General features: G+C 39.9%; 1 protein-coding gene across 1 annotated transcript in view; it reads right to left on the bottom strand.

Moving 5' to 3' along the window:
* GPR173 (G protein-coupled receptor 173) overlaps nt 1–17,824 on the bottom strand; it is a 35,361-nt gene extending 17,537 nt beyond the window's left edge. Inside the window, exon 1 of the mRNA XM_034434264.3 lies at nt 16,862–17,824. The gene's annotated coding sequence lies outside the window, so the exon portion shown is untranslated. The remainder of the gene's footprint in view (nt 1–16,861) is intronic.
* Nucleotides 17,825–18,690: the final 866 nt, after the last annotated feature.

An 18,690-nucleotide genomic window follows, 5' to 3' on the forward strand; every position in this document is an offset into this window, starting at 1 on the left:
GAAGCCTGTTCCTCCCCATCCAGACCCGCACGGCCTCCAAGCACCGGGACATCACTTCAAGGGCATCGTTGGGGTGGTCTGGGGTGGAGATGTACAGCTGAGTATCATCAGCGTACAGATGGCATCGCACCCCAAATCCACGGATGATCTCGCCCAGCGGCTTCACATAAATGTTGAACAGGAGAGGCGAGAGGACCGACCCTTGCGGCACCCCACAAACAAGGTGCCTCGGGGTCGACCTCTGCCCCCCTGCCAACACGGACTGCGACCGGTCGGAGAGATAAGAGGAGAACCACCGTAAAACGGTGCCTCCCACTCCCAACCCCTCCAGCTGGCGCAGCATAATACCATGGTCAATGGTATCAAAAGCCGCTGAGAGATCTAATAGGACCAGGACAGAGGAACAACTCCTGTCCCGAGCCCTACAGAGATCATCAACCAACGTGACCAATGCCGTTTCCGTGCTGTACCCAGGCCTGAAGCCGGACTGGAACGGATCCAGATAGACAGCTTCATCCAGGTACTGTGGGAGCTGTCGCGCAACCACACTCTCAACAACCTTCGCCACAAAGCGAAGGTTGGAGACAGGACAGTAGTTTGCCAAAACAGCCGGATCCAGAGAAGGCTTCTTGAGGAGGGGCCTCACCACCGCCTCTTTCAAGGTGGGAGGCAAGACACCCTCGCTCAGAGAAGCGTTAACAATCCTCTGGAGCCAGCCTCGTGTAACCTCCCAGGTAGCCAGCACCAGCCAGGAGGGACACGGGTCCAATAAACATGTGGTTGCGTTCAATCTCCCCAGCATCCTGTCCACTTCCTCGGGAGTCACAGAATCGAACTCCTCCCAGATGACATTCCCAAGACCTGCCTCAGACACATCGCCTGAACCCACCCAGTCAGAGTCCAAGCCATCCCGAATCTGAGCGATTTTATCGTGCAGATAACATGCAAAATCCTCAGCACGCCCTTGCAAGGGGTCTTCCCGCGCTCCCAGATGGAGAAGGGAGCGGGTCACCCTAAACAAGGCGGCTGGGCGATTATCTGCCGACGCGATAAGAGCGGAGAAGTAATTACACTTCACCGCTTTTATCGCCACTAAGTAGGTCTTGATATAAGACCTCACTTGTGTTCGGTCAGATCTAGAACGACTAGCCCTCCAACTACTCTCTAGGCGTCTTTTCCGGCACTTCATCTCCCTCAGCTCCTCGGAGAACCAAGGAGCTGGGCCGATTCGGCGCCGGGTCAGAGGCCGCAAAGGCATTAATTCTTGATCCTAACTTGTTTACCACATATGCAATTTAAGTATCCCATTACTATTTTAATGTTTTCCTCTTATGTAAACTCTCACCATATACCAAACTAAGTAGAGGTACAAAGCATTAAATAGTTACAGTAACAGAACCTTGCAAGTCTGAATGTGCTTCCTCTCTCACTACCTTCATGAAAACTAGGGAGATCTTGTTGGAGACATTGTTCAAAGTTACAGATCTGGCTGAGATTTAGATTTCCTTTATCTGATTGCTTGTGACTCTTCCTCCTGTTGCTCAAGGTTATTCCTTCTGCCTATTACATCAACTAAAGAAATACTATACATCATTTTGTTACTTTGTTCAATGTTGAATAATTTGCTATTTATTCTCATGTAGACTTCACTTCCATCATAGTCTATTAATTACATTCTGCAACCAACCTTCAAAATTTAAGCCTATTCACCTTATGCTTCTTGTAAATCAACAATCTTGTGTTGTCAGCTCTACCCCCTACACATATAATTAACTTTCCTCATATTCTTGCATTTCTCAAAGACTTGAAATAAAAAAATATGATCTGCACATTTTATGCCTAGGATAAGAATGCATTGCACTTACCAAATTTTGTTTACTATCTCCTTGTGCCATTTCAACTGGAACTGTGTCAAATGCATTTCTCAAGAACATTCAATGAATAATCTCCCCTTTAGCTATTGCATTCAGTCCTATAATTTTGCATTTCCCTTTATATAAGGAAAGAATAATGGCATTGTGCCAATAGTCAGATACAGATGCAATATTGACAGACAAGAAATGAGACATGAACCCATTTAACAAATCATTGATATTTTAACATTGCTCCAGTTATACCTTCTACACCTGCAGCGTTACAATTTTCCAACGTTTTTTCAGCATTTATGACCTTTCATAATTTTTTGTGGATTCTAATTTTAAAGCATTTATTTCAATTACATTCTTCAACATAGCACTATCTTTCCCATACAAACCTCTAAAGTACCTCATTCAGTATCCCCTCGTTTCTGTTTCATCCTCAATAATTTCATCACTTTTATGATGAAGTGGTGGAGAGTCAGTTTGATATAGTGAAAAATGCTGGTATAAAAACCAGAAAACTAGGCCACCCTTAATCATGAAAGCTGATTGGCTAGGTTTGAGCCATTCACTCTCGTTCAGCCCACCCCTCCACCCCACCCCCCCAGAGTTTTTGTTGTGGAGAACCTAGGAGCCAAGAGTATTAGGTATGTTTGCTGCCTTAAGTTAGAGATAAAAAGATGGGATATAACAATAATCATCACCATCCATCAATTGAATAAAATCATCATCTGTCAACTACAGCAAAATCACCATCCATCAATTGCAAAAGGCAGCTTTATTTGCAACAGCTTACATCCAGGAACAATAACTTTAACACTATCAAACAACTGCCTGTCCCAAAGCCTTAGGAAGGACTCAGTAGATGGATAAAAATGCCAAATCCAATCTAAGCATCTGGCTGACTATGTGATGAACCATAATAATAATTTTGTTTACTCTATTGGAAGCTTCTTGTATAGACCTTTTAATTCACCTCTAAATAATTTTATTTCCATCAAAATGGCTGATTTTCTTTACTTTTTTTATTAACTGTTCCTGGGTATTGCTGGACACATTCTTTGCAATTACCTTTTTCTCTCCATCTTTGTTATATAACATTTTGTAGGGTCGCCTTGTAGAGTGAGATGAGCTGCATATAGATTTAATAAATAAAAATAGACATTTTTCTCTTCTAATTCTTTCTAATTAATTATTATCTCACATGCATTTTTTCTCATCCATAGATTATTACAGTTCATTCAAACATTTTTTTCAATATTTCCCATTAGTGTAACTCCATAAATGTCTGTGGAATTTCATAGCTTAATTAATTTCAGAAAGGTTTCACATATTTTTTCCTTTTCACTACTTTTCATTTATGTATTCTTTCATTTATTTATTAAACAAATGTATATAACTGCCCAACACACACAGAGTGACTCCAGGCAGTGTACAGCATTAAAAATCCAGTTAAAATATTTATCTATTAAACAAATTTATATAGCCATCCAATAGTTATTGTAAGGACTGAAACTGTAATTAAGCTGTATTGTATTGTAATCATTCATATTGTAAGGGTATTAATCTGATTTTATTTTTTTATGTTGTACACTCCCTATAATTGCCTAACTTTGACTTTTCTTTCATTTCTTTCCTTTTCTTTCATATTCATGTTTTCTGAAAACATTCTTCATATATCAAATCCACATCCAGAGTTTCTCATCTTGTTTGTATCTTTCATTAATTCTCTTCACTTTTGATTGTAAACAAGTAATCAGTCATGCTTTGCCATTTGTTCCTTTACCATGCATACATAATAGACGTTCTTTGCCAAACAGGTACTAAAACTTAGTACCTATTTTTCTTTCTTTAATTTCATTCATTCATTTATTCATTCATTCCTTTTTTTCCCCATTTGCTCCTTTTTCATTTCAAGCCTGGATAGCTCAGCAGACTAATGCATTGTAATTTAACTCCAGCTGTCTGCAATTAGTAAGTTCGAATCTTGCCAGGCTCAAGGTTGACTCAGCCTTCCATGCTTTCTAAGGTAGGTAAATTGAGGACCCAGTTTGTGGGGGCAATAACCTGACTTTGTAAAAATATACAAAAGTATGAAGGCTATTGCTTAATGCATTGTAAGCCGCCCTGAGTCTCCAGAGAAGGGCGGCATATAAATCAAATTTAAAAAAAAAAAAACCCACAATTTTCCATATGCCAGTGAATACTGACTTCCACCAGTATCTTCATTGTTTCATTCAACTTTCTCCTAACATTTTTTAGCAAGATAAAGTGGATGAGGTTACCAGTCTTAGTCATACCAATATCACATGCAGCATTCCCTATCAACAGTATTAGCTAGTTTGGGTGTATTTTGTCCATTATGAAACAAGCCCAGCCAAAGCCCAGTTTGAGTGCAAGCATGTACATGCTCTTGTATGCAACCTAGGATCTCTAATTTGGGGATATCTCTGAGGCTAACATATAGTTGCTCATGTCCCACCAACTGGGAAATTTGTGCATGTTCTGTCATACGCAGGAGTCAGTAACTCCTTATGTAGTGCAATAAAAGCAAACCTCTGGATAATGGGTGCTGCATAAATGTACAAGAAGTCCCTCTCATTTATGAAGTTACATTTTTTATTCAGTTTTCATTATGAATGGGTGTGACTTTTATAAGATAATCTACTACTATTCAAGTTACTGATCCATCTTTTTTTCTGATAGGCAGCAGTTTTTAGAGTCTCTGGCAATTATATTTTCCATCATTTGGTGGGTTTTTTTCCACATTAGATTTGGTACTGGAGTGTTCCACATATATTCTACCACTGAGAAAAGCTACCTCTCCAGATACTTGAGAGCATTCACATTCCTAAGACTCACAATAAGCCACCACAGTGAAAGCCTAGATAAAAAGGGGGAAAGGGAAACAGTCTCTTACTATAAGGACATCTGTCATTCTTTCTTCTGGCACATCACAGACTATCTTGCTATTCCTTTTGTCAGTGAGATATAGCATCGAGTACTTATTAAAATCACAAATTAATCACCAGAACACTTAGTAAGCAACAAGCTTGAAGTTTATGTTATGGCGAGGGTTCTAGTGATGTTCTCTAAAGGAACCCCATCTAGCTGGCCCTCATTAACCAGTGGGGCAGGACTGGAGCTGATAACATACAGAGGTCTTTTCTTCCTCTCTACACTCTTAAACTTGCCTTTAACTATTTTCTGTTTCTAATCTTCTTCCTGATTCCTTAAAATGCTAACACTGAAATCATAAGTGGGTAAAGTTTTTTAAGATATACAGGTAGTCCTCGACTTACAGCAGCTCATTTGGTGACTGTTTGAAGTTACAACGATATTGAAAAAAGTGACTTATGATGATTTTTCACACTTACGACCATTGCAGCATTCCCATAATCACGTGATCAAAATTCGGATGCTTGGCAACTGACTCATATTTATAGCCGTTGCAGTGTCCCTGGGGTCACGTGATCACCTTTTGCAACCTTCTGACAAGCAAAACCAATGGGGAAACCAGATTCACTTAGCAACCATATTTACTAACTTAAGAACTGCAGTAATTCACTTACAACTATCACAAGAAAAGTCGTAAAATGGGCCAAAATTCACTTAACAACGGTCTTGCTTAACAACAGAAATTTTGGGCTCAATTGTGATTGTTGAGGACTATTTGTACCATTTTACCTTTCCAAAAATATTACAAAAAATGTCTGAAATAAGGCCTTTTGCCAAGTACAGTTGAAGTCAACTGTACCATGTTTAAACAGGTATGGGAACTATACCTTTCATATTTAGTACATACTGTTACAAATACTGTACACATGAAAAACATATTATATGAGACAAGTCAAATAATATTTGGGCAATAGCTTGACCATATATCTTGTATTCTTTTTATGGCCCTCCAGTTGGATTTCTGAAATAATACATGAAAAAGGCTGACACTGTAGCCTCTTAGACTTTCCAGTCATTCCTGCATTGTCTTGGTAATGTCTGAGAATGATAATTCTTTCTTTAACCCTCATTCTTTAATAATAAATTCAGTTAAGAGCTTGTATATTTAGAATCTGAGCCACAATAAATAAAACAGTGGTTTATTTTATATCGTGTCTAATTGAGGACACACATAGCATGTGGAAATACACAACTATATATATTAAATGACATCTAAAAATGTGAGGTTAGCATGAATTCCTTGCTGAGGATGTCAAATCAGATCCACCTAGTCTAGTGCCCACACTCCATTAGTTACCTTGCAAGGAAGATAACTTATTGACAAGGAAGATAACTTATTGAGAGGCTTCAAGCAATGTTCACATACCTTCTGAATAAAACATGCAAGGGACTGTGGGGTCACCCAGGAAACTACCTCAAAATCCTCTATATGGTGGTAAGGAATCCTGATCTAAGTGGAATCTGGAATCCCAGGTTTTACAAAGGAATTCTGCATCCATATATCAACATGTATGTGTAACCTTTTTTCATACACACTGGATTGATATTTCATACTTCCTAACTACCCATCTCCCTTGGATATATTGGATTGTGTGTGGCCTGAGGCAAGATAGAAGGGAGATGCCCCATGAGGGCATCTCCTCCCCCCCCCCGTCCCCTTTGCTATTAGAAACACTAGTAGATGACCTTTGACTGGAAGAAAGAGAACTTTTTTCAGGAGATTTTTCTGTACTCTGTACTTTCATATGTCTAAGATGAGTATGCCATCCCACAATATGCCCACCTGCAAATATATTTTCAGTGTCCTGATCATAGAAGCAGAGAAAAGGAGAGTAAGTGTTCGCTGGAATTTGTAAAACAGATTGAGCTGTGTCATGCAGTTTCTTCAGACTGACTCATCTGCATGGATACTGAATTAGTCACACACCCACAAAAAACACTCCTTGCCCATCCTTGCCATCCTCAGCAAAAGTATTGCACACATACATTGGGCTGTTTAGAAAGCATCACTGTACTACAACAGTACTTTTAACTCTTTGGGATGCCTGTCATCTGATACATTCCTACCAAGTGTCAAGGACAGCATTATGACTGCATTCTGTCTCCAGATTTCTAAATAGAAATATTGAAGCATTGCACATACAATGGGTTGATTCACACTGAACATAAGACAGTGTTTTACAACTGCTGTTTGTCCATCATAATTTCCGGACTTGCAAATATGCTAAACCATAATGCAGGGATTGGGAATGTGGTGCCCATGTATAAGTATTATGGTCGTAAGTTGTTAAGTTGGTTACTATGTAACTATGCCTGATTTTACATCCTTTTTTTTGTGGCGGTTGTTAAGCAAAAGCCACAGATGTTAAACAAAGTCATTTTCTTCCATGGGTGTTTTTTGGCAGAAACCTGCAAAAAAAAATCAAAAATCATGGTCATGTAATTACAGGATGCTGCAAATGGCCATAAATGTGAACTGGTTGCTAAGTGCCCAAAATGCAATCACATGACAATGGGGAGTGGGGGGGTCATAAGTAATTCTGGGGGAGTGTGTCATAACTTCAACTGGTCTCTAAGCAACTGACTATTACGCAAGGACTACCTGTATAGTAGTTGCAATTTCCCTAATAGTACCCACAAGTAACCCCAGGCTTCTGTTCCAGAGACCAGGCATCATAATAGTGCTTCTGGGATCCCACTATATTAAATTGTTAAATTGAGATGGACTGGAGTGCCCCACTCTGCCTGATGTTACTGGATGGAGAGACTACTGGAGACTCCGTTGGCATGCCATACCCCCATCCTGAACAAAAGAGAAATAATTCTCACTCTCACCCATCTATCTAAGCCACACGGAACAGGGGAACCTGGTGGCAGCATTGAGGCTGAGCAGCCCTAGCAACATTGCTGCTATTCCAAAAGTCCATCTCATGCCATTCACCAAGGTGCATGAGCCTTGGGGAACAGTGTGATTGCCCCTCACAGCCCAGCGTTCTCCAGGATTTGCTGCACATCTTGCCTTCAGGCAGTGTTCTCTTTCTGTTGACAGGTCCCTGTGACCTATTCTGAATCACATGAGGCCTTTATTCTAGAAGCAGCTTTGAAGAATGCTCTTCCATGGCCTCTAGACTCCAAAAACTGCACAAAAGCATGCCCTGTTCTCATGTTTATTTTCTGAGGCTCTGGAGGTTGTGTGAGAGCATACTTCATTCTCATGTAGTTGTTGTGGGTGTGAGTGAATGCTGATGTGTCACCTAAAACATTGTGATGTGTCACATTTGACACTTGTGTCACTGGCTTACCATCTCTGGGCTTAACAAATCTGTTTCACCTTAAAACGTTACTTCCCTCAAAATAATGGCCAAACATTTATTTATTTTATACCATGCATTTCTGCTCCATTAAGCCCTGAAGATAAATAATGAAATTGGGCCCAGTTGCTTCTAGTTCTGGTTCACATGTCCTGCTACAGTCCCTGTAGCACTAGAAGAAATGTTGCAAAAAGGTTGTCTTACCTGTGGGCTAGGCCAACCCAACAAATGACTTAATGAGACATACGTGTCCCCATGAGCTAGGAGAAATGTAATTTTCCTACAAGAATCACGCCCTCTGATTTGTGAAAATCATAAATTAATGAGGATGTTTAGGATTTGTGTTCTTATGTCACTTTGATATTAAGGGTCACCTATTCCTACTGCAACTCTCCCACCCCCAACAGCAAGTCTAATTTTCTGAGAGAAACTTAATTCTCTCAAGAGTCTGCGTAATATATAGCTGGGGATCAGAACCAATCCAACTTGTTTGTTGCTGTACATACTGTACAACAGGCTAGGGCATTCTGAAAAGTTGATGCATGGAGGATTGTGTTTCTACTAGGTTTAATAAATGAAGAGATTTTTAAAAATGCATTTTCAAAATGTTGCTAATGTGTATTGCTATTAGGTTAAATAACAGAGGGAAGAGGGGAATATCTAGGGACAGCCTGGATAAATATACATAAAAAAACACTAGGACACAACTTCCTTTTCCTGTTCAGAATTTGAGTTGCAGTCAGCTATTTTGAAAGAAAGACATCCACTATAAGAGTTAAACATTAGTCAACAGTTAATGTAAGCTACTGCAGGAAATACTATGATATTTGAGAATAATGAAGAAAATGGAGAACAGCTTCCAGTTATTTGTAATAATGGAAAGATAAGAACTTTCTTTCATGAGAATAAGAATATTTTCAGCCCATAACAGCATCCTTATTTTCATCTGAAATCCACTTTGTTTCAGGAGCTGAAGAAGTAACAGCTGTTTGTCTTGGGAGAGTGCACGGGAGGGACTTCTCCAAAATTCATGGGCTGAGACAAAAAAGTCAAAAGAGCTGAATACATCAAGTGGAAGAGTGGTAGAATTCCTGTTTTCCAGACAAGCCTTCTACAACCCCAGCAACTGCCCAATATACAGTAAGGTGTAAAACTTGCCTTCACATACAAAGTGTGAGGGAGAACACCTATTACATTTTGTCCCCCAAATTCTTCTAATGGCACAGAAAACCTGCCTTAAAAAAGTAAAAGGTATGAAAGGGTGGGGAATAGAATTTTGTTCAAAAGCAAAATAATTGGAGATAAGTTCTACAGTAAATTCAGCTTAACAAATAAATATAAAAAGGTAACTTACTTATGGGCAGTTTAGGGTTTCCATTCCTTAGCATTCAGTTAAATGCTAATGATCCTCAAGATTGTACAGGCAATATATAGGCGGCCCACAGCTATATAGATCACATTTTAACCTACAGAGAACCATGCCTCTTGAAATAAAAGTTCTTAAATGTCCCTGTGGTCTTAGTGTCCCTTCATTCTGAGCAATGCTTCCTTCCATGATACATTATTGGAGATCTCATCTGTACTATAACGTCTCAACCCTAGATATTACCTAACTAATAAATATAGGACCAGCAACTTTTGAAGCCACTTTGAGTTGTCAATACTTGCCTTGCCCAATATTGTTTCCTCTCTAGCTACTATTGCTACTCACCTGCATTTTGTTCCCTTCTCTAAGTGTAATCCACCATTATCCTATTAACAAATATGACCTTTCTGAATAAGTACAGGAGAGTTAGGGTTAGAATTGTTATAGTGCTTTTCCCCAGAAGGAAAACAGTATTTCCCTTATTCTCTTTGTACATCTGCATATTGGAAAAGGGTTGAACAGTGTTTGAGACAAGCCATTCCTGGGACCAGCACAAATCTTTTAATCATCACCATTTTAAGGGCAGAAATAAGATGAGCTCCTCACCATCTAAAAGGCAGGGTAGGCAGAAATTCTGCTGAGAAGGGAAAGAGGGAAGGATAAGATAGAAAGCAAAAGCAGGGGAAAATAAACTGAGGAAATTCATTGGTAGATTTACTACTTCCAGGGTATTGTTCTAGAATAGTATTTCTCCATTGCATCAACTTTAAAATGTATGGACCTCAACTCCTAAAATTTCTGAACCTGCATCCTGGAGAATCCTGGGGGCTGAAGTTCACACATCTTAAAGTTGATGAGGTGGAGAAATATTGACAAACTATGGGAAATCAGTAAAGACTATCAAATATTTCAACCTCTTTCATGCTGCCTCCCAGTAACCTGACACTTATGAAGAGAAGAAAGGTAGAAGATTAGCTTAGGTTTGAACAAGGCTTCCCTTATTTCCATCAACAGCCTTATCAACACCCTTGCTAGTATTCATCTTGCTGATCAGAAAGAAAAGTTAACTTTGTAAGGACTTTCTAAATGTGACAACATGTTTTGTGAACTCATTCATTCCCTAATCATCAAAGTAGCCCCTAATCTGAAGTTTGCATAAACATAAAGACCTACTTACATGAAGGCATTTTACCTGTGTGGTAAAGATCCATTATAAATTTCAGCAGTTTTACACAATGTATGATTTATGATTCCATGTTCCATCACTTTCTCACAAATCCACCCCAAGCACATTCTTGCTGCTGTTCACTGTTCAAGCTTTTTCTCTATAGCAGTCTCCCACATCGTGGTACTCGGAAGATGTCTTGGGACTGCAATAATAATCCACAACCATAATGAGCAAAGGCTGGGCTGGGAGTTGCAGTCCCAAGATAGCTGGAGAACATCAGGCTGGCAAAGGCTATTTTCTATGTTGCACAGCACTTTGCTAGCTCTGAACAGTGTTCCTGTTGGGCTTTTTTCCTTGTTCAGATTCTCTATCCTATTTTATATAAAGTTTATTGTCATTGTACATATATACATAGTATATCCATACAACGAAAGTCACATAACACCCAGAGACCAAGCCCAACACACATGACAATCCCCAGACACACACCCCACCCCCCAAAAATTCCCCACCCCTAAACCACCCAAACTATTGTCTCATATTAAGCTTTCAACCACCTAAACCTACTAAAAGGGCATTTGATTTAAACTGGGATTTCTCCTGTCCTATTACATGTAGCTTGGTTCACTTACTTGGCTCTTCTGAAGGAAATGTCTGCTTGTGGTCCATTGGTTTGAATTGCACAGGTTGATCTAACAGGGAAATGTGATAATTCTGACTTGCAATGATGAACCTTTCCCCAACCTGACAGTTTCCGGGCTGCAGTAGGGGATCCTCCAAACCTATGGTCATCAGTTAGCTTGACAAAAGGACAAATTTACATGGATTTGGGGACATAAGAACATAATCAGTGCCTGCTGGATACTGGACCAACTAGTCCAGTAATCTGTCCTCACAGCAGTCACCCAACTCCATACAGAACCCCCAATAGTGTTTCAACATCAAAGATAATCACACTGCCATTAATAGCCATTAATCCCCACAATTTCCCTGAATTGGTCCAACCCTGTTTTGAAACCAGTCAAGCTGGTATAGTCAGTACCACATCTCATGATAGTGAATTCCAAAATTCAATCACATGTTATGTTAAAGTCTGTATCTGTCCTGATTCTTCCAGGATTCAATTTCATTAGGCAACCTCTGTTTCTAATACTTTAGGAATGGGAAAATAAATATTTCTTGTCCAATTTATTCGCAATTATGCATAATTCTGTACACTACAAACATATCCATTCTCCTTGCTAAACTAGAAAACCTCAAATGTCACAACTTTTCTTCATAGGGACCTTCTTTAGCTCTACTATATCCTTTTTGAGCTGTAGCACACAATATTCCAGATACAGTTGCGCCATTGATATATATATAATGCCTTATTAAACAGGCACTCCTCAACTTACAACAGTTCATTTAGTGACCATTCAGAGTTACAATGGCATTGAAAAAAGTGACTCATGACCATTTTTCACACTTACGACTGTCACAGCATCCCCATGATCAGATGATCAAAATTCAGATGCTTGGCAACTGACTCATATTTATGATGGTTGACATATCCTGGGGTCATGTGATCACCTTTTGTGATTTTCTGGCAAGCTAAGCCAAAGGGGAAACCAGATTCATTTAACAACCATCTTACTAATTTAACAACTCCAGTGATTCATTTAACAATTGTGGCAAGAAAAGTTATAAAATCGGGACTCTAACATATTTCTTGGCCTTTTTACAGCACATATACACTGTATCAACACCTTCATTGCATTGAATAATGTTACTCCAAGATCTGAAATGTATTTGAGTATAAATTACTACAAGATCTCTCTCCTCATTAGTGATTATTAGTTTTGATCCCATTAGAGTTTAGGAATATCTGAAGACAGAAACCACAATTATTTTAAGTACCTAGTATTTGGCCCAACTCTTGATCCCTGAACTAGATTTTCCCCTCAGATGGCAAATTATTCTAAATTCTAAACTGCAGAGGTGTCTAAGAACTCCTTTTCACAGTTAAGTCCTGTATATATGAGAAGAAAGTACTGGCCCAGGAATAGAAGGGGTGGAGGATCACAGCTAAAGCCAAGCAATTGGTACTGTAGGAGTGACACCTGAACGGTCTTGGTGTTTTGTTTTCTTACACACTTCATTAGCCAACTAGGTAACATCATCAGTGGTAGAAGGGAATGAATTTGCCCTCTGCTTATATACAAGTGGCTTGCCCTGTCAGTGTTGGTGAGTTTGTTTTTGATAGTATCTTGATTAGGCTATTGTTAGACTGTTGTATTGTTTTCTGAGTTGTTAGTTCCTTGACCGGAGTATTATTTACTGCTTGATGGTTGGCCTGGTATTAATCCTGACGTTAATCTCTGTTTATCTGAGTGTTGATACAATCAACAGATCTCTGCAGATAAGCAGAGATTAACACCAGGATTAATACCAGGCCAACCATCAAGCAGTAAATAATACTCCAGTCAAGGAACTAACAACTCAAAAAACAATCCAACAGTCTAACAATAGCCTAATCAAGATACCATCAAGAACAAACTCACCTACACTGATAGGGCAAGCCACTTGTATATAAACGGAGGGCACATTCACTCCCTTCTACCACTGATGATGTTACCTAGTTAGGTAATGAAATGAAATGTCTGCAAGAAAACAAACAAACTCAGAGACAACCAAGGACCCCACAATCCAAACCTGAGCTACAAATATTCTTTTCTGGAGTGGCACCTGTCAGCCATAATGGAAAGTGGGATGTTAATCAGGAGCTGCATTCTTCAACAGTAACACCTATTGTTGTTATAATCAGTAGCGACACACTCAAAATAATATTACTCTGTTTCCCCCAAAATAAAACATCCCCTGATAATAAGCCAAATCGGGCTTTTGAGCGCATGGCAATAAGGCCAAGCGCTTATTTCAGGGTTCAAAAAAATATAAGACAGGCTCTTATTTTCAGGGAAACACGGTAGAAAAAACATTTAGTAACACAGCTGCAGTTTATATTAGACTGCTTCATTAACCTTTGCATAATCTTAAAAGTATCCAGAAATGCATGGGCCTGAATTCATGCACAAAATGAGACACATTCATTCTAATCTGAGCCATAAAAAGATTTGGGTCTATCCTATTCCATGTATATATAAAGTGATACACGTATAAAGGAAAAGGTTGTGTTGAACATGGTTGACAGGGCAACAAACGTTAATCTTTCTGCCTATTTCATTTCACTGATTTCTCTCATCTGGATGATCTATGAATAATTATGCTCAATATGAATGGCAGATGCAGCATTGTTAAAAATTATACAGAATTTTACAATTATGGGGTACAAATAGTTTTGTGGAAACCGAATGAATTGTAGAATTTTATAATTCAATGAAATGGCAGTGCACCCAATTTATGAACAAATCAAGAAAAAATAATATGGTTTATAGATTAATTCATACATTTATGCAACAATGCAACCTTGTTCACTAAGTAATGTTCATTCACGAAAATGGTTGTATACATTTGGGTGACCTGAAACAAAAGCATCTTCTAAAGAGGTCCCAGGCAATGCAAATGCTACAATAAGAGAAATCTAATATAATTATAAAGAGAAAGTTCTACTGAAATCAGGATTTAATGATTGAATAAACCTTAAGAATTGTATTGCACAACACACTCATTCAACACTTGGACATATATCCTCATGCATGCCTCACATCCACACTTATACATTCATTTACATACAGTGATTATTTACACATAGTTAAGTGACACTTCCAGTGAAATATACCTGCTACAATAAACTAATGAAAGCTGATTCAGATACCGTGCCACATTAAAAACACAATTTTTTCTCACCAGTTTTATATACATAAGCACTTTGGGTATTTATGAGCAAGAGAAAAGCAATAGTTACTAAAAAGTCCTAGTAAGATTAAGCACCTATTACTCTCTTAACCATAGAAATTATAGATCTACTTTAGAATAACTGAAGTTTCTACATAGATTAACAGTTGATTTATTAAGATCTTAGAGAAAAGCAAATAAATATAAATCCCTGGTATTATTTTACTAGAGTACCTTGTGACACATAATTGGTTTACTGTTAATTTTAAAGCAGGAATTTATTAAGTGTAGTTATTAAACTCTCCAGACAGACCAGTAACGTTTTCTTTACATCAGTGATAGGGGAATAATGTAATTATCTAATGTTGTATTATTTCTAACTGACTAATAGTTTATTTAATCTTGCAAATAAATTGGTTATTATTACTAGCACATGACTGATTTTTAGTACTCTAATTTCCAAGTTTATATCTTTCTTATTTAATCTCTGAAATACAACTACGTAACTTTTATGAAGTTTTCTAGCTAATTATATGAAGATGATTTACTAATCAAAGATATCTAGATAAGTGGCTATCTATGATTGTGTTATTTATATCTCACCTTTCCTTCAGGTGTTTTATTCATGGCAAGGTTATATCCATGGCACTCTCTCCTTCCCTTTTCCCCAAAAACAACAAACCTGTGAGGTAGGTTGACTTGACAGAGTATGACTGGCTCAAGGGTGAAACACAAATTTACTTCTTGTATACAAGCACAATTGTTGGAATATTTGTTCCAAAAGAAATTTGTCTTTGACAGAACTTTAGTTGGCAATTTAATAGCATTGAGCTCAACACCTCTGAATTAACATCAGGGTGACACAAAACAAAATTTTTATTAATGTTGTTTTATTGTAGTTTGTGATAGGGATTTCGATCCAGATGTTCTCAGATGAAATATTTATGCTTTATACATAGCTTACTACCAATTTCTGTTATAGCATCAGGTGGGTGGGAAGTGAGGGAGGATCAATACCTTGTCTCAAAATCAATGTACTTCTTTTGACAAAGCAGCTCATCAAACTGGGTGAAGAATCTTTTAGTTAACAGCTTGCTAAAACAAGCTAGGCCTAGTGGATGAGAACAAAGGGATTTTACATTTTCCTGCCCTCAACCTACTTCATCATTCTGCACACACTGAACTTTAGGCATTTGTTATATTTTTACCACTTATATAAGTGGTAAAAAAATAACGTATATACTTGGCTAATGGAATTGTTGCAAAAGTATCTCGGTTTCATGGTCAAGATCAAGTCTAGGTAATTGCTTCTCAAGTGACGATTTGGAGGTGAGATGATGAGCTTTCAGCATGAGATGCGTCCAGTCTTTCTCCTCTGCTTTCCATGCTTTTCGAGAAATGGATATATAGATACCCTGGAAAAAAATCCACCATAGATTGAAGATTTGGTGGGGGTTCAAGAGCAACAGGGCGCAAAGGACCAAAAGATTAGCAAGCAGCAAAAGAACTGGGATCAATGTAGTTCTTGCAAAATGGAAATAAGACTCCCACACCCAGCTTTATCATGAGCACATGGGAATGATAAAAAAAAAAAGGAGCTGTCCCCACCCTTAGCTTCCTCTCCCTCCCCCCCCCCCTGTAAAGGAAGAGAGGAAACAGGTGGTGGCTCCATGGAGACATCTGAAAAGGAGTGAAATGGAAAAGCAATACAGGGGAGGAGGCAGGAAGACAGAGATGGATGAGTAGGAGGAGAGGGGGGTTTCCTATTGTGGCGGCTAGGATGCAGGGTGCATAGGATAGGAAGCGGATCCGTGTGTTTGTCTCTTGGTTTGGGAGATAGCAATAAGTGGATCTATGAAGAGGTGGATATACGGGAAGAGAAATACATTTAAAAAAAAAGGCAGGCAGGCACTTTGCAAGGAATGGCCATAGACAACAATCCTGCATCACCAGTTTTGAGCATGCGGTTTTGTCTGGTGACTGGGCCTGCTCACCTCCGCTTCTCCAGTCTGGCTAATCAGAGGAGTGGTAGAAATATTATCCCAACTGGCTGGCTGGGGGTACGTGACGGTAGATGGATGGCACTCGAAGGTGGGAGAAAGCCTGCCTCTCAATCCACTCTACCGTGTTCTGGTAGCTTAGGGTTCACACCCTATCTAGGGAGGCTGGCTAGGAATGCCCCAGAGCTGTTGCCTTGGAGACAGGGCCAGTCCTTCTCCCAGGAAGAAATGGGGCTAGGGAAACTGCCATTTCAAAGGATCGCCCCCTCTCCCTTCTCTCTTCCTGCAGGCCGTGATCCTGCCCCCTCCCTCTATTGTCAGCCTGGATAAGGTATAAGGAGCTGGAAAATAATCCAAGCCTTTACCGTTTTTTTTTCTTTCTTTCTTCTGATGATGTTGACTGCTTAGGAGAATGGCAAAATCAGCCCTTGCTGAGGAGGAGGAGGGTTGATGGGGATGGAGAACAGAGTCTGCCACCAGCTTAAAGGATGCATCCAGAAGAACTGAGCTCCGTTTGCCATGTCTGGACCAAGGTTACTCCATCATTTTTCCCCCCGTGAAATTCAAGCTGGTCTAGTCTGACTCCCCAAACAGACAGCAGCAAAATCCAGTCTACGAGGTTTTCTTTCCACCGGGTCCCACCTAGATCAGTCCATTTCCACTAAAATCCAACCAGCAGGAACCCCCTCCCTTTAAGCCAAAAAATCTCCAGACTGATCCATTCTTATGTCAAAAAAACAGACGCTCACCAATTCTTCCAGGGATTAGTTTCATCAGGGTAACCAAGGCATCAGATCGCACTACACCCCAACTGAGTCTGTCCTCAAATCTCACAGCTCTCAAAAACTGGCTGTGGCTCGATTCATTTTTTTCAGTGGGATTCCACCAGGAAGGACCCCAAATTCAACTGCTCCTGTCGAAGTGGAAGTCAAGCCATCTTGGTCCCGTCTACCGGAAGATTCTTTAGCCTGCCTGGGAGGGGGAGATGGCTTTAGGCCCCAGCATCTCCGGGCTTCATTGGGAGAAGCCGTTGGTGGTGGTTGTAGGTCCAGGTCCGCGAGAAGGCTGCCATGAGAGAGAGGAAAGGGCAGCGCGTTGCAGGAAGCGGCGTTGGATGAAATGGCTGTGGAAGCTAACAGGGAGGACAATGGACAGAGATAAGCGCGCCCGCTCGCGCGCGCCCCGTATGTCTGTCTCTCTGTGTGTGTGAGTGAGTGAGGACGCGCGCTCGCGCGCTCGCGCTCGTCTGTACGTGTGTGAGTGAGAGTGTGAGAAGGTGCGGGAGAGGGAAGCCTCGGGAATTTCCGGACAGCTTCGGCCCCAGCGGCGGAGGGAGGGATTTGGGCAGGAGGGAGCATCCTTTTTCACTTGCAAGAACCAAGAGCAGCTGGTGGAAAGCACCAAGTGCCTCTTGGGGTAGGGGGACTCTGGGAGATTCTTGATAGAAGCCAACCTCAGATCCAGGAATTCGGCTTTATAGGTCATTCACCAGCAAGGAGAGGACTCAAGGCGAGGGCTTCGTTTCTAAACTTCTGGAGTAGGTCCGAGGGTCGAATGGGTCAACACTGCTTATATAGAGTCAAGAAGAAAACCCATACAGACATAAAAAGACACGCACCTTGTTTAGTACAATTCTCTTCTTCGCCCCCTCACCGGCTTTTTAATACTATATCCCACCGCCCTTCTTTCCAATGCAATTTCAACACTCGGTTGCCAAGTCAACCATAGGAAGGAAAACTTCTGCAAATTAAATCTTAAGAAAGCTCCTCCCTGTCTCATGCTCACAAGTGCACAATACAGAGTGCTGCATTATATGGGGCCACAAAGGATACTTATCACAAAGCATATTTTTAAAAACTTTCACGAATCTTTCCCTGGGATATCTGTAAGGCTGTGGTCAATGATTAAAAAGCTATTTTGATAAGGGTGGTGGTGGGATGAGCACAAGGGCTTCAGCCCCACCCCCACAAAAAAAAACTTGTTATGAATGCTGCTAATTCAAAGCTCTCTTTTTGCCAGAAGTTATTTTATAAATATATAGACCATTCACTGTAAAAAAAATTGCTTAGGGAAGCCAACAAAAAGACAAGTCTAGCATGCAATATTATTGATAAAACTATCAGCTTTGTTTAAATGCTGTTTAACATTTTGTTCAAGCTTTTGTTCGGTGCAGAAATCCGTATTAAACCATTCT

Source organism: Pantherophis guttatus, chromosome 2 (genome assembly GCF_059756535.1).
Source record: "Pantherophis guttatus breed Tessera chromosome 2, ASM5975653v1, whole genome shotgun sequence".
Classification (NCBI taxonomy): domain Eukaryota; kingdom Metazoa; phylum Chordata; class Lepidosauria; order Squamata; family Colubridae; genus Pantherophis; species Pantherophis guttatus.